The 16,010-nt window shown below is 45.8% G+C and overlaps 1 non-coding gene across 1 annotated transcript; it reads right to left on the bottom strand.

The window, feature by feature from the left end:
* Positions 1–10,656: 10,656 nt before the first annotated feature.
* On the bottom strand, positions 10,657–10,729 carry TRNAG-CCC (transfer RNA glycine (anticodon CCC)). Its single transcript has one exon. It is a non-coding gene; the product is annotated as a tRNA-Gly (tRNA).
* Positions 10,730–16,010: the final 5,281 nt, after the last annotated feature.

The raw sequence follows: 16,010 nt of genomic DNA, 5'->3' as shown, positions 1-16,010 counted from the left end.
GGACTTAGGACTGACTATCCAAAGACCACTATGTTGTAAGGAAGCTCATTAGGCATGTGGATAGAGAGAGGCCACTTGGAGGAGCACCCAGGCACCAGCCATGAGAGTGAAGACTTCTTGGACCTTCCAGCCCAGCCCAACCAGCCCAGCCCAGCCACCTGATGACCCCAGCTGACCCCACATAGAGGAGAAGTATTCCACTGAGCTGTTCTGAATTCCTGACTCATGGAATCATACACATTGACATTGCTAATAAGTGACAGTGCTGGGAGCAAATAAAATCCATGTTGTTTTGAAGCACTATGTTTTGGGTAGTTTGTTACACAGCTATAGCTAACCAAAACATTGAGGAGGTGATCTTTGAAATAGAAGTGATGTTTGAGTTTTAACACATGAACACGTTTCCCAGTAATGTACCATGGCAGTGGTTTTCAAACTGTGCTTTATAGAACCATTTTTGGATCTGTAAGGAAGAGAAAGGAGTAGGGACCTGACAGTTTGCAGCAGGGTAGGGTTGAAAGACAGTAAATGAAGTAGTCGTTCCTCAAGCACTGGAGACTTGTTTTCTCTGAGACTCACAGGTCCAATGTCGGTGGGATGGATTTGTAACATCTGAAATCAGAAAGAGTTGAGTGTTGTTCATAAGGGACTAAATAAAGGTCCCTAATGTTTTCTCCGATTTTGTGTCACCAGGCTATCTGTAAACTTGTAAGCTTCTCGGTCTTTCTGGTACCTCTCCTGGTCTCTGGCATCCATCCCCGAATTGAATTTCCTGATGCTGCTATGTGCCCAACCGCTAAAAGCCCAGCTGCATTAGGACACTCTGTTGTATACAAAGGGAAGCATTTCCTGGAAGGCCTGACATCTGCTTCTACTGCGCCACCAACCACCACACCTGCAAGGCCCTGGCCCCTCCAGAAGGTGGCACTGGCTGGCCAGGCCTTGCCTCTCCATCTGCCTCAGGAGCTCAGGAGTGACAGTGCGGGGAGTGGTCCCTGTGCTGAGGGAAGGGCCTTACCCACATGTGCTGCACCCCTGTCGGTAAGAAAAGCCTGTGTCCTTTGGGCAGCCTTTTAGCCGTGGGGGAACATATTCTTTCAGATAAAGTCTTCCTTTAGCGAGTGGGAGGAAGATTAGGTAGTAGTTGAAATGCTGCTATCTTGGCACCAATGGCCTTTTCTGAAATGATAAATCTATTTGTTAATGGAATTCATCCAGGTATAAATAGCTTGTTTGGTATGTGGCGTTGTGACGGAGGTTTTGCTATGAGTCAGAAGACGTCAGTTCTACTTTCCATATGAGCTGGAACTCTGAGACATGCTGCTTTATTAGACCGAGTTTTCAGACCTCAGTTTATGTCTCCTTCACTGGACTGAGAAGGATTCGAGGGCAGGGAACGTTCTGGTCTTCCTTGTATCTCTAGCATCAAGTACAGGGCTAAAATTGTTTGAGGGCAGGAAGACATAGGAAGGAGGAGAAGAAAGAAGGAAGGGCTCCACCTCATAGCACCAGCCATGGGGTCGGTCAGCCACAGGGAGTAAAACAATTCGCAGGGTTTGTGGAAAGGCGTGGCGTGGATCTGGGTGGCAAGCTTCTTAAGAGGAAGTGGGGCTGCAGCAGGGCCTCTTTTGCATAAAGGGCACTGAAAATAGAATGGAAGTGGACATACAATCGAATGCCTTGGCAATCCTCCCTTGCTCCTCCCAAAGCTACTGATGCTGCAGGATGACAGAGCAGAGTGGCCCATGAGGACGGCAGCTCCGTCAGAGGCAGCTCTGTCTGTCTGACTTCTTTTCAGTTACTTCTGTGGAGGGCAACGAGGATGGGGGAGGTCGAGGAGCCCCCGACACAAACGTGGAATTTCGACTTAGTTTTGTGCCAGACTCACCCGATGGCTGTTCTTCGGTGCCCTCAATTCTCCTGATTTTGCAGAGCGAACTCTCATTTTACGATGTGCCAGGATTTCACCTGGGAGCACCTGCTGCAGAGAGCAAAGGAGTCAGCTAATAAGCTCTCCCATTCTGCTTCTGGAAAAAATGGCTTCAGTTTTGAAAGGGAGAGCACAACTTTTTAGAATTCCTTCTTGCTTTCATCTGTACCCTGAATGATTAACTCCTAGTGTCTCCCTAACATTAACCCATGTTTCCTCTCCAATTGTTTCTGGGGAGGCAAGAAGCGAGTGCACTTTCAACCCAGACAGAGACCAGATGTCTTTTTTTTTTTTTTTTTATCCTTTGCAATCCGCCTCCTTTCCCGAACCCCAACTCTCCATCTTCTGCCCCCACCTCCACCCCTCCTATTAAAATCAGCTCCATTAGGTCTCCAGAACCATTAGGCTGGGAGAACCTTGTGAGATAAAACTTTAATAATGTTTAAAATCCAGTCTAACTCGTCCTTTGTTTAGAAGAAGTGACTTCATTGGATCTTCAAACAGATGATAGCATTACTTGACTTATGTCATTAAAATGCAGAGGCTGGGGTAAAGGGATAAAGAGACACCCAGCTCAGCATTGGGGGGTTCATTTAAAACTTCCACCATTGGGCTTCCCTGGTGGCACAGTGGTTGAGAGTCCGCCTGCCGATGCAGGGGACGCGGGTTCGTGTCCCAGTCTGGGAAGATCCCACGTGCCGCGGAGCGGCTGGGCCCGTGAGCCATGGCTGCTGAGCCTGTGCGTCTGGAGCCTGTGCTCCACAACGGGAGAGGCCACAGCAGTGAGAGGCCCGCGTACCGCAAAACAAACAAACAAACAAAAACAAAAAAAACTTCCACCGTCTTTCATAGAGTAGCCAGGTGAAGTCACTGTTTACTTACAGATCTTAAAAATACTTAAAAAATCTAACTTCATTCTGTGGTTCATTTTTGTTAAAACATTCTTTACTAATCTTAAAAAAAAAATCTCAGAGGGAATATTAGAATTTTCTTTCATGGAGTTCAAAATCTATGATCATCTTTCAGGTAAATTTTCTCAAGAGAAAACTACACACAAATAGTTACATTTGGGGAATGTTTGTGCCTACAACATAAAAACATGCTCTATGTGAGTAGTGACTAGTTCCTAATATTGACTTATCTGATTAAATGTATTGTTTCTTTTTTTTTTTTTTAAAGATGTGACTGTGGTGACCAGTAAGAAAGCCAGAAATGGGGCTTCCCTTGTGGCGCAGTGGTTAAGAATCCGCCTGCCAATGCAGGGGACACGGGTTCGAGCCCTGGTCCAGGAAGATGCCACATGCTGAGGAGCAACTAAGCCCGTGCGCCACAACTACTGAGCCTGCGCTCTAGAGCCCGTGAGCCACAACTACTGAGCCTGCGCTCTAGAGCCCGTGAGCCACAACTACCGAGCCTGGGTGCCACAGCTACTGAAGCCTGCGCACCCTAGAGCCCGTGCTTCACAACAAGAGAAGCCACCGCAATGAGAAGCCCGCGCACCGCAACGAAGAGTAGCCCCTGCTTGCTGCAACCAGAGAAAGCCCGCGTGCAACAATGAAGACCCAATGCAGCCAAAAATAAATAAGTAAAATAAATAAATTTTTAAAAAAAGAAAGCAAAAAATGATGTTTGAGATTAAATGCAAAATCTAAAAGATGTTTGAGATTAAATGCAATGAAAAATGGATGCATTTGGTGACCCTGCCCAAATCAGCTGATGTGTTTTAAAGTTGTACTGAGTCTGGTTATGGTGGCTCTCGACATGTAATGATTAAAATTTTAAATAGACAGAATTTGTCCTTTAATGAACTAAAGCAGGGTTTAAATAAAGCCCGAATCTGACATTCATTCTTTACAAAGTTCCAAGGAGTCAAGTCAAAAAAGGGATTTCTCAGTTTCTCTGGTATGGCTTCTGAAAATGAAAATTGGCACCTAAGATCTAAAGAACAGAGTGTTAAGCTCTGAAATACAAATGTCTTTAGGCAGAAGCACAGATGGGTGGGGAGAAGGGGGACAAAGAGATTTTTTTTCCCATGAACATATTGTCCCCAAAAGGTGCCTTCTGTACAGTTTTTAAGGTCACTTCGACATGATGGTTGTTAAGACTTTGATAAAAAAAAGTTTGAGGAGGCCAGTGTGAAATGCTGGGATGAAACATCAGCGGTGAAACCACATTTGAGGCAAATAAAGGTCACTGAACAGAGAAAGATAAATACTGTATGATTTCTCTTATATGTGGAATCTAAAAAAATCAAAAGAACAAACATAACAAAACAGAAACAGACTCAGATACAAAGAACAAACTAGTGGCTGCCAGAAGGGAGATGGGTGGGGGAGGAGCAAACTAGGATGAAGAGGTATAAACCTCCATTTAGAAAATAAGGAAATAAGTCACGGGGATGTAATGTACAGCATGCAGGACATAGTAACATTGCAATAACTTTGTGTGGTGACAGATGATTACTAAACTTATCCTGGTGACCAATTCCTAATGCATATAGATGTCAAAATACTATGTTGTACATCTGAAACTAATATAATATTGTCTGTTGACTATACTTCAATTAAAAAAATAAAAAAGCAAAATGCGAAACCTCAAAATATAAAATAAAATGAAATTTAAAAAAAGAAGCTTGGTCATTGAAGCTTGGCATCACTTTTATTTTCTCTCTCCCACTAAACAATGACTCTGCTCACATGTTAAAGAAGGAAACATTTGGTGAGAATACATTCATCCTCATGTGCTATGTGAATGAAGAGAATGTTGCAATAGTGTATGACACAGTGTGTTGGTGCTTTCCATCTTAAGTACCTTGTATTGTATTTGTATTTACTAAGCTTAAGAAGATTGTGCAAGGTTAATCTCACACACACACACACACACACACGTCAACCTCCCACTCTGCCAGTAAACCCCAAATAAATCTTATCTGCTTGAAATGCTTCCTTCAATAGCTCCCACTTCTCTCGGGATTTAGTCTGGTCTGGCAAGGCAGGTGCAGCCCCGCAGGAGCCGGCCCTTGGACCCCTGCATCCATCCATCTCCTCCCTCCCTCCTGATGCCTCATATTGACGCTGAGGTCCTGGAACCTGCCCCACCCCTGCACCTCCAAACCTTTATTCTTCCTGCTCCCTTTACCTTCATGTCTGCCTAACACTGACCAGTCCCTCCACTTTTAGCTCAATGTCACCTCCCCCTGAGAACATTCCTGGACTATGTCCTTGCTCAAATCAGGATTGGTACCTCACAAGTGTGTTCCCATGCATGCTCTACTACAGTGTGACACTGAATCAAGACTCTTCCTTTTCCTGTTTCTTTTATAGTAGCACAAGTTCCTGTCCCATAGCAAGTGGCCGCATTTGATGAAGGAATTGTTTAATCAGTTTGTTGTTCATCTTGTTTCCAGCCCACTTTAGCTTACTCGTGTGCCTAAATGGGTGAGGACAAATAAATCTTAAATAGTTTGCTTGACTAAAATATATATGTATATGTGTGTGTATATATATATATGTTTTTTGGTCGCACTGCGTGGCATGTGAGATCTTAGTTCCCTAACCAGGGATTGAACCCATGCCCCCTGCAGTGGAAGCACGGAGTCTTAACCACTGGACTGCCAGGGAAGTCCTTACAAATATTTTCCTGATAGTCATTTGGCATCCTGAAATTTAGTGGGAGAAGTAATGATAGTTACTGAACAGACTGCCTTTGTTTAGCTTCTGTGAATCATTTATTTAGCCTGTGAATTGAATGCTTTAACTTATTTTTCTTGGGATAATAATAACTTAAAATAATGAAGACCACATTTATTATGGGTATATGCTAAACATCCTGTTTTGTTCCAAAGGCTACAATTGCAACTCCAAAATTAATCTTCTTCCCCCACCTTGTCCACCCCCAACACACCACACACACACACACACACACACACACACACACACACACACAAACACAGAGTCCCCTAGAGCCACCTTATCAGATTTCATCTTTATTAAATAGAGTCCCTTAAGACAGATGTTAGCACATTTCCAAAGTCATAATGAATCTTGTAAAGGAAAGCTACAGAAAATGATGATAAAGAGACCCATTCAGTTGGCATATGAGACTCCCCTTTGACCCCTTCAAACAAACCGAGAAACCAAGAATGAAAAATCCTCTAAGAAGGCAAAACTTGGAATATTCTCCCAGCACCATTAAGTCCATCGCACCCAGACACGTGGATCTGAGTACAAAGTCAGTTCTGCAAGTCAGCCGTTAGAAGAGTTATTTTAGAAAGATAATCCCAGGAAGCTTATTTCTACTCTCTTTGAAGTAATGAGTCCAGTGAACTCTTGAACTGGAGACCTGAAGTCCCTAATTGTTCCGGTCACTTGGAAAATTGAGAATTACTCTCAATAATTTTCTATGTAATTTATTGGAGAGCAACAAAAGTGGCTGACAATATTATTAGCTGGACTTTTGGCCTGTTTTGTTAAATACCAGATAAAACGTTTTAAGGATGGAGCTTGAAAGCCTCATTGAACAACATTAAAAATAAATGTCTCAATATCAAGTATAGTTCATATTTCCAAATGGGCATGAAGGACTATTAGAACATTTTAGCCAACAATTCTGTGTTTCAGAAAATGAGGTTATAGATATGGCATAGAAAATTTTTCCACAAGGTATAATAAGAAAGAGCATTAAACCAAGAGACTTAAGACTCGGTTTTAGTTTTAGTTTTGCCTGGCCAAGTCACTTCAACATGAACTTGGATTTCCACAGCTACCAAATAAAGGAGCTGGGCTTTTAGTCTCCTTACATCTCTGACGATCTGTGTTGGATATTCCATATACAGATAAAGGAGGCCAAATGTTTCTGGTCATACCAACTACCATTTAAACAAATGACCCTCTCCCATCTTAATGGAGGAGGAGGTTGTACACATGCCTTGCTGCCTTTCACCCTGGGGAATGCAGACGAATCCCTGTTAGCAGCCACCAGCTTTGCCAAACTGGCAAAGTGGGAGAGCAGTCAGACGTGCCAGCCATCAGGTAACCCATCTTCAGGAGGGACAATGGGGCAAGTGCACATGGTTCCAGGGCAACCTCCGTTCAGGTTGTCTGTTCTGTGTGTAGAGCCCAGGGCCCTTCAACTGGCCTCGACCCATCTACCTCTTCCCTTTGCTTCCCAGACACCTTCTCGGGGTCTTTATTTCCCTTCTCTCTGTGCAGCTGGCTCCTTGTTGGCTCGTTATAGAAGATAATGTACCCAAGTCATTCACCACCACCTCCACATTTCTACAACGTCTTCCTTGTTGCCAGAACCCTGATTTTGTTCAAGGGTGTCCCTGGACCCAGGTGGTTAAGTGAAGATCTCCAAAGCCTCAGCCCCAGGGGGAAACGTTGACTGGTGACAGCCAATCATTGCTCCATCTCCTACTGTCCTCACTGGTGATTGGTGCAGGCAGGTATTGCAGCTCTGACCAGTGGAAGTGGTCTGCCAAGGACTTCTGGGAAAGCATGTGCTGTCATGTCTGCATGCAACGCCCTGGATGCTGTGGTATCTTTTTTGTTGTTGTTGTTTTTGGTCTGTTTTTGTTTGTTTGTTTGTTTGTTTGTTTTGTCTGAACAATGTGGCATGCGGGATCTTAGTTCCCTGATCAGGGATCGAACCTGTGCCCTCTGCACTGGAAGCGTGGAGTCTCAACCTCTGGACTGCAAGGGAAGTCCCACCGTGACATCTTTTGAAGATGAGAAAGATAAACTGATGGGTGGAGTGGCTGTGTAGATAACTAGAGAGAGTCACCTGGGTCCTTGGTGATGTATTAATAGCTGAGTTGCTTAATCAACCTCGGAGCCCCTCTACCTCTCGAATTCTTGCTATGTGAAGTAACAACTTTTTCCTTATGGTTTGAATCAGAAACCAAAAGCATTTTACTGCAGCTCATTCCAGGCCACTGGAGAGGCAAGGAGGAAAGCCAGGGCTTTAGAGTCACGTGGACCTGGTTTCCAGTCTTACTTCCTCCATCTGTAAGTTGTTGCTGAGGAATAAATTACTTCAAAATTTAGTAGCTTCTTAGGGCTTCCCTGGTGGAGCAGTGGTTAAGAATCCGCCTGCCAACGCAGGGGACACGGGTTCGAGCCCTGATCCGGGAAGATCCCACATGCTGTGGAGCAACTAAGCCCGTGCACCACAACTACTGAGCTTGCGCTCTAGAGCCTGTGAGCCACAACTACTGAACCCGTGTGCCACAACTACTGAAGCCCGCGTGCCTAGAGACTGTGCTCCATAACAAGAGAAGCCACTGCAATGAGAAGCCCACACACTGCAACAAAGTGTAGCCCCTGCTCACTGCAACTATAGAAAGCCGTGCAGCAATGAAGACCCAATGCAGCCAAAAATAAATAAATAAAATTTTTTAAAAAGATATTGAAGAAAACAGAACCCAAAAACTTAGTGACTTAAAAACACCAAGCATGTATTATCTCTCAGTTTCTGTGGGCTGCAAATTTGTGATTGGCCTGGATGGACAGCTCTGGCTTAGATTTCTTCCTCTCATGAGACTGTAAACAGGTGTTGACCAGGGCTGCTGTTCATCTGAAGGCTCACCTGGGGCTGGAGGGAACCCTCAGCCCCTCTCACCTGGGCTACTTCTCGGGGCTGCTTGAGTGGCCTTGGTTTTAAATAAAGGTTTTATTATTACTTAGGTATGGCAAGGCCAACAGATCAGGAGATGACTGCCAATGAAAAGATAGGTTGTTATACTTACAGATTCTGAGGAGAGGTACTTCCACTACATGGGAAAGCCCTGGGTCAGTCAGGAGGCAGAGGTTATAAGGGAAACACTTGGGCAAGAGTCTTTATTGTGGTTTCCACAGGAATGAACAGGCAGGTGGGGTGAGCAGGCTTACCTGTGTCATACTCTACACACCAGTCTTGATTCAGTGTGGGAGGAGACAACACAAAGGTGTGAACACCCAAGAGGAGAGGATCATTGGGGACCATCTTGGAGGCTGGTTACCACATGTTTCAGAAGTTGCTTAACCTCCAGGTCTCGGTTTCTTCATCTGAAAAAGATGGTAATAATATTGCGTTAGTCACGCTTCTTGGTTGCAAGCAATAGAAAATGACTCTGGCTTACTTAGGCAAAAGGGGAGCTTATTGGATGAATTTTGGGCAACTCATGTAATAGAAAGGAGGGCCATATACTGAGGCTCATAAGATGAGCAGGAATCAAGGGAGGACTGGGAGCAAGAAAGGTCACGCAAGGTTGAAGCCTCAGGATGGGTTTGGTTGGGAAACTGGTATTGACATCACGTCCACAGGACCCTGGGCACTGTTGCCAGAGCTGAATTCTCAGCACCGCACTGTCGCTCTGAGTAACTCTCAACTGCTTCTGTGCCCTGAAATTTCCACAGCACAGGGACCTCCTGTCCCCTCTGCTTCCAAGAAGTCAACAAATGTCCACTACAAAGACCGGCGTCCTGGGACTCTCGTTAAACAAGAGTATAAGTCTTTGGAAAACTAAGAGTGATCAGTATTGTTGGTTGTTTAACTGAAGGAGGAAAGTAGGCACCTTGGGACGGCACAGAGTGGGTTTAGAGATCTCAAGTTGAAAGTGATCTCACTTAGACCCTGAAGCATCCTCATAACATTTCCAGACACACTGATCATTTCCAATCACACACTCATCCCAACCCTGCTCTGAAATGCATTTTAGGGAACTCCCGGGCAGCCCTGTGGTTAAGACTCCATGCTTCCACTGCAGGGCGCGAGGGTTCCATCCTTGGTCCGGGACCTAGGATCCCACATGCAGCGCGGCGTGGCCAAAAAAAAAAAATTTTTTTTTAAATTGCTGAGCTTTATGTAAATCCTATCTCCGCTCTGATCTGGTTGCAATCAGAGTTGGAGGCAAGAGAATAATCTGTAACCAAAGAAAAGTAGAGTGAACGGGGGAGGGATAATTTGGGAGATTGGGACTAACATATACACAATACTGTATATAAAATAGATAACTAATAAGAACTTACTGTATAGCACAGGGAACTCTACTCAGTACTCTGTAATGACCTATATGAGAAAAGAATCTAAAAAAGAAAAAAAGAGTGGAGATATATATGTATAACTTAATCACTTTGCTGTATACCTGAAACTAACACAACATAGTAAATCAACTATACTCCAATAAAAATTTAAAAAAAAAAAAAAGGTTTCCTGTCAAAATTGCAACCGTGGCCCCTTTGTACCCTAACATGAGCCACGATTAACGTTGCTGTCAAGTGGTGGTGCTTCTTTGTGTCATTACCTTTACTTCTATCTCAGTTTGAGTTGTCAGGGCACAGCAGGACACCTCTTCCCAGAGAGCCTGTGATTTGTTAGCTGTTGGCATGGGTCTTACTGTTCAGACGCAATTGTTTTGTTCAAAGTGTTTCCTGCCTTGGGTTTGAACTCACTGAAGGTAACATATTTAACTTGTCAGTGACTCTCAGACTTCAGTGTACCTGAGAATCACCAAGATGGCTTGCTAAAACACAGATTGCTGGACTCCACCCCCAGAGTCTCAGATTCAGCAGATCTGGGGTGGGGCCTGAGAATGTGAATTTCTTTCTTTTCTTTTCTTTAAAAAAATTATTTATTTATTTATTTGGCTGCACTGGGTCTTAGTTGCGGCATGCTGGATCTTCGTTGCCACGTGTGGGATATTTAGTTGAGACTTGCGGGCTCTAGTTGCGGTATGTGGGATCTAGTTCCCTGACCAGGGATTGAACCCGGGCCCCCTGCATTGGGAGCGCAGAGTCCTAACCACTGGACCACCAGGGAAGTCCCAAGAATATGCATTTCTAGGAAGATGCCAAGTCGGGCTGATGCTGCTAGTCTGGGGCCAAACTTAGAGAACCACTGACTTGGGTGACTTGACGCTGGTGCTGGAGTGCTCTGTAAACGTCTTATACTCTCCCCAGTAACTGCCTTTCATAAAGAAAGCCAAGACTATACTCACAGAGCAAAATTCTATGAGACTCAGAAATAAATATTGAACCACGATTCAGTTAGAAAGATGTTCGATGGCATGGAACAGAAACTTGGCCACAGAAGCTTAACCTGATAGCAGTTTATTATTTTCTCACATTCTCCAGTAGACCAGAAGCTGCCCAAAGCTGGTGAGATGATTCCACATGACCAGGGGCTCAGGCTCTTGCTAGCTTTCTTCTCTGCCACCCTTGGTAAATGGCTATTGACCTCACAGTGACAAGATGGCTGCTGCACCTCCAGGTATTGCCTCTGTACTCTAGGCAGGAAGAAGATGAAAGATGAAGAGGATGTGCATGTGGGAGCTTTTTCAGCAGTTCCTCTATAGACTTCTGTTCCCATCTCATTGGCCAGAACTATGTCTATGGCCACACTTAACTTCAAAGGAGTCTGAGAGAAATCATAGTTTTAGTTCAATGCTTGTTGACCCAAATAAAATGGGGTTCAGTTAATAAGGAAAAAAGGAAGAATGGGTGGTAACCAGCAGTCTGTCTCAGCATTCACCTGCTCAACTCCCAAAGGATCCCACACTGTGTACTCAGGCCAAGTCCACATCCTGAACTAAACCAACTACACAATAGCTGAAGGGCCAAAGGAAGCACACGGAGAGACTTTCCACACCAGCATTTCTTGTTGCAGGCAAATGGGTATGATATGAAAAGGGTAAACTCTGGGTTAGAACTTGTTTCTTTTTATGGGACTTCTGTGAAGTTTTATTATGCTTATGTATATAATGACTTTCCAAGACAAGGTTAAACATGCTGTGTCTCCCAAGTTATTTGACAGCAGAAGCTTTAAAACAATTTTCCTGGAGTACCTCCCTGAACTAATTTCCATGGGACTTTTGCCAGGAAACCCTGATCCATACAGTATCAATTAGGAGTATATTTTCAGAGCCCCCATAGTCAGAGAAAGTAAGTATGCTCTTCCGAATCAATGAGATAGTCCTATTTTTTCTATGGGGAAGGAAATGAAAATAGGAGCAGTTGGTGGGTCAGGACATGGGGTGTGGTTCCCGTCTGCTGTCTGATAATGGAGTGAACTTGACAAGGGCTTGCCGTCTCTGAAGTTCCTGCTCTTACTTGCAAAATGAGATCTGTAGGCTATCACCAGGCTGCATCCCAACAAACTAAAAACCTGCAACTTCACAGCTCTTAGAAACATCAGGAAGGAATGTCTGGATAACTCTTTGCTAATGGGAGACAAGAAATAAAGAAAAAGGCTTAAGACAGAAAAGTCTTTTAGAAGTCAAGAATAGCTTTAAGAGGAAAGGAATATCTTAATGAATATGAAGGATGGAAAATGTGGGATTGCCTTAGTTTCCTACGGCTGCCTACCAACTGCCACAAACTTGGTGGCTTAAAACACCAACAAATTGAGTCCTGGAGATCAGAGCTCCGAATTGGGTCTTACTGGGCTCAACCAAGGTGTCAGCAAGGCTGTATCCCTTTCTGGAGGCCCTGGGAGAGAGTCCACTTCCATGCATCTTCCAGTTTCTAAAGGGCTGCCCACATTCCTTGGCTCGTGGCTCCGCCCCCCGCCCCTGCCTCCCGGCCCCCCCCACCCCGCCGGCCATCTTCAAAACCAGCAACACTGCATCTCAGTGACCACCCTCCCCCTGTCACACTGCCTCTCTGATCACAACTGGGAGAACGTCTCCCTTTTTAAGGAACCATGTGATTGGGTTGGGCCCACCCAGATAATCCAGGATTACCGCACCCCCCCACACCCTCCACCTCCCCACACCGCCAAGGTCCCTAACTTAACCACATCTGCTGCTTTGCCATGTAAGGTAACACATCACAAGTTCTGGGGATTAGTGTGTGGACATCTTTGGGAGTGGGGGTGGGCATTATTCTGCCTACCCTATGGATGAAATCTATTGTTTAAAGAAGTGCAGGGGTTGAGAAACTAAAGGATGTTACGAAAAATTGAAATTAGGCTTAATAATTTGCGGGGTACAAAGAGGTAGGGAGACTTGATATGAAGAAAAATCCAAGAAAGGAGATAAGTGACAACATGAACAAAAATAGGACAATACTAGTTAACCGTGTTAGAAGCACCAAGCAGAATGGAGGCTTAGTGTGGGATTGCTTTTTTCTGTTATGTATCCTCCCTTCACAAAACAGAACTAAACATCTAAAACTCACATCATTTAAAAAGCAAGACTGTATTAGTTTTGGGTGAAGTAGAAAAGAATAGCTTTACTGCTTTTCCAGGCAAAGGGGGCCACGGCGGGCTCCTGTGGGAAGATTTGGTGAGTTTTATAGCAATAGCTCAAGGGTGGGATTGCTGACAAGATTAGGGTGTGTGCAGGGCCTGCACTCCTCTAATCTGGTCACAGGTGATCTTCTTGATGAGCTTCTCTGGTTCCGGGCCTCAGGTGGTTTCTTGGCTGCTCCTCCCTTGATTAGCAACTGTTCGAATCTGCCCTTTGGAACTCAGGGAAGGTCGTGGAGGCTGCAGTCTTGCCCACAAGAAATGGGGGACCAAAAGGCTTTCGCGCCCAGGAGCCCCACAGGGTCCTGCTCGGTTTCAATAAGACAGGAAGAACCAAATTCCAGTAAACAGATCCAAGTGCAGGTATACACGGAGTCTCTCTCAGCCTCAGCACTGTTGGCGTTTGGGACCAGATAACTCTTTGTTATCCTGCGGCTGTCCTGTGTGTTGTAGGAAGATTAGCTGCATCCCTGCATTCTACCCATCTGATGCTGGGAGCACCCTTCCTCAGGTTGTCACAACCAAAAATGTCCCCAGGCATTGCCAAATGTCCCTTGAGGGGCAACATCCCTAGTTGAGAACCACTGGTGAAGACTAGAAACCAGCGAGGAGAAGCGGCGAGCCAGTAGGTGAAGCCCAAGAGCCTGCAGAGTTTCTCAGCCTGCCAGGACCCTCAGTGAGGGAGCCTTTGCCAGGTCCTTTGGCTGGAGCTTCCGGGCTATCAAGGAGCCACCAGGAGAGTCCAGCTGGTTTGCATGTCGGTCTCTAACTTGGCCTCCAGGTCAGGACAGCTCAGGATCATTTGTTCAGGGTTGCACTCTGGCTATTGTCCATTTGTTCAGGGGTTGCAAGCACAGGCTTCAAAAGGCAATTCACCTGGGCAGGTGACAGGCTTGTCTGCAGTGTAAACAGCTTAGGATCTATTATCTTATTTCACTTCATCTAAGTTAACTGTCAGCTCTTTTTTTTTGGGGGGGTGGTTTGTGTGTGTGGTACACGGGTCTCTCACCGTTGTGGCCTCTACCGTTGCGGAGCACAGGCTCCGGACGCGCAGGCTCAGCGGCCATGGCTCACGGGCCCAGCCACTCCGCGGCATGTGGGATCCTCCTGGACCGGGGCACGAACCCGTGTCCCTGCATCGGCAGGCAGATCCTCAACCACTGCGCCACCAGGGAAGCCCTACTGTCAGCTCTTCTGACCCCTGGTTTGTAAAGGAGGGAGAAAAGGAGGGCGGTGGAGATTCTGGGACCCAAGCAGGGCCACGTCAAGCCGACACAGATTAGTTTGTTTAGATCGGAAAGAGTGCATCTTTGGTGGGTGCATTAGAATAGCGAGTCCCTCTGGGCGGGTCAGGAGCAGGGCTGGGAGAACAGATGGCGTGTGATCTGCAGCCCTGGGCCCACTCAGCAGGGAGCCCAGCGAGCAGCTGCCCAGCCCAGGGAGGCCAATCTCCACCTCCCACTCTGCATCCCACGTATTCCAGGAGACAGACGTTCACATGTGAAAACCTTGGGACTCAGATGCGGCACTGGGGAGCCCCTAACTATGAGAGATCCTAAACTTTCTTATTTTTAAAAAAATATTTATTTATTTATTTGACTGCGCCAGGTCTTAGCTGAGGCACGCGGGATCTTCGTTGCTGTGTGCAGGATCTTCATTGCGGCACGTGGGATCTAGTTCCCTGACCAGGGTTCAAACCCGGGCCCCTGCATTAGAAGTGTGGAGTCTTAGCCACTGGACCACCAGGGGAGTCCCAAGAGATCCTAAACTTTATACCAGCAGCATCAGAGTTTCATACAACACATGGTTGAAAACAAAGGCAATGATTCTGTAGGAATGAGTGAAAGGTAGTTTAGAAATATTCTAAGTGAGGAAAGGAAAGAGTGAAATGGGCAGTTAGAAGAGGCTGTACCTAGCTGCCTCTGTGCGTCTTGCTGGACGAGCTGTTCATTTATAACTTTAGGACCTAGATGATGAGGGGGCCACAGAGGTGAACAAAAGCTGTGTGCTTTTACGAGTGAGGGTGGATCTCTGAGGGCTCTCCTGAGTTTCAAGCACCAATGGCCCAAGGACGCTAGTTTAGGAGATGCCGTTCCCCAAAGCTACCCATGGTCTGCATGCATTTCTGTGAACTTCCTTCGATGACCCTGGAAGACCAACAGTGCTAATCCTCTTCCTGGATGGGCAAGGTGTCATCCTGCCAAAGGGACAGAGAAAGACATTCTATCAACTTTTTAAAAAAATATATTTGATTTATTTATTTGGTTGCGCTGGGTCTTAGTTGCGGCAGGCAGGCTCCTTAGTTGTGGCATGCACGTGGGATCTAGCTCCCTGACCAGGGATTGAACCCGGGTTCCCTCCATTGTGAGCTCAGAGTCTTAACCACTGCGCCACCAGGGAGGTCCCAAGAAAGACATTCTAAATCAAGAAAATTCTCATTAAGTGCAGAGGTTTCCCTGTGGTATAGATGGAGACCCAGAAGCACAGTCAGGCAAGGTGCTGACACTTGCAGGGCCTGGGGTGAGAGAGGATAAGTGTCCTTATAAGACAAACAGAGGAGAGACAGAGGGAGGAGAGCGGGAGGCTCATGTGACCAGGGGGCAGAGGTTGGAGTGATGCAGCTCCAAGCCAAGGAATGCTGGCAGCCATCCGGAGCTGGAGGAGCAAGAAAGGAGTCTCCCCTGGAGGCTTCGGAGGCAGTACTGCCCTGCTAACATCTGATTTCAGACTTCTGGCCCCCAGAACTGTGAGAGAATAATTTCTATTGTCTTTAGTCACCACATTTGTGGTAATTTGTTATGGCAGCCCTAGGAAATTAGGGCTCATTACAATGATTACTAATATGTTGAGCATT

The sequence above is a fragment of the Physeter macrocephalus genome, chromosome 18 (assembly GCF_002837175.3).
Source record: "Physeter macrocephalus isolate SW-GA chromosome 18, ASM283717v5, whole genome shotgun sequence".
Lineage (NCBI taxonomy): Eukaryota > Metazoa > Chordata > Mammalia > Artiodactyla > Physeteridae > Physeter > Physeter macrocephalus.
The sequence above is the reverse complement of the archived record's forward strand: the minus strand, read 5'-3'. Positions and strand labels throughout refer to the sequence as shown.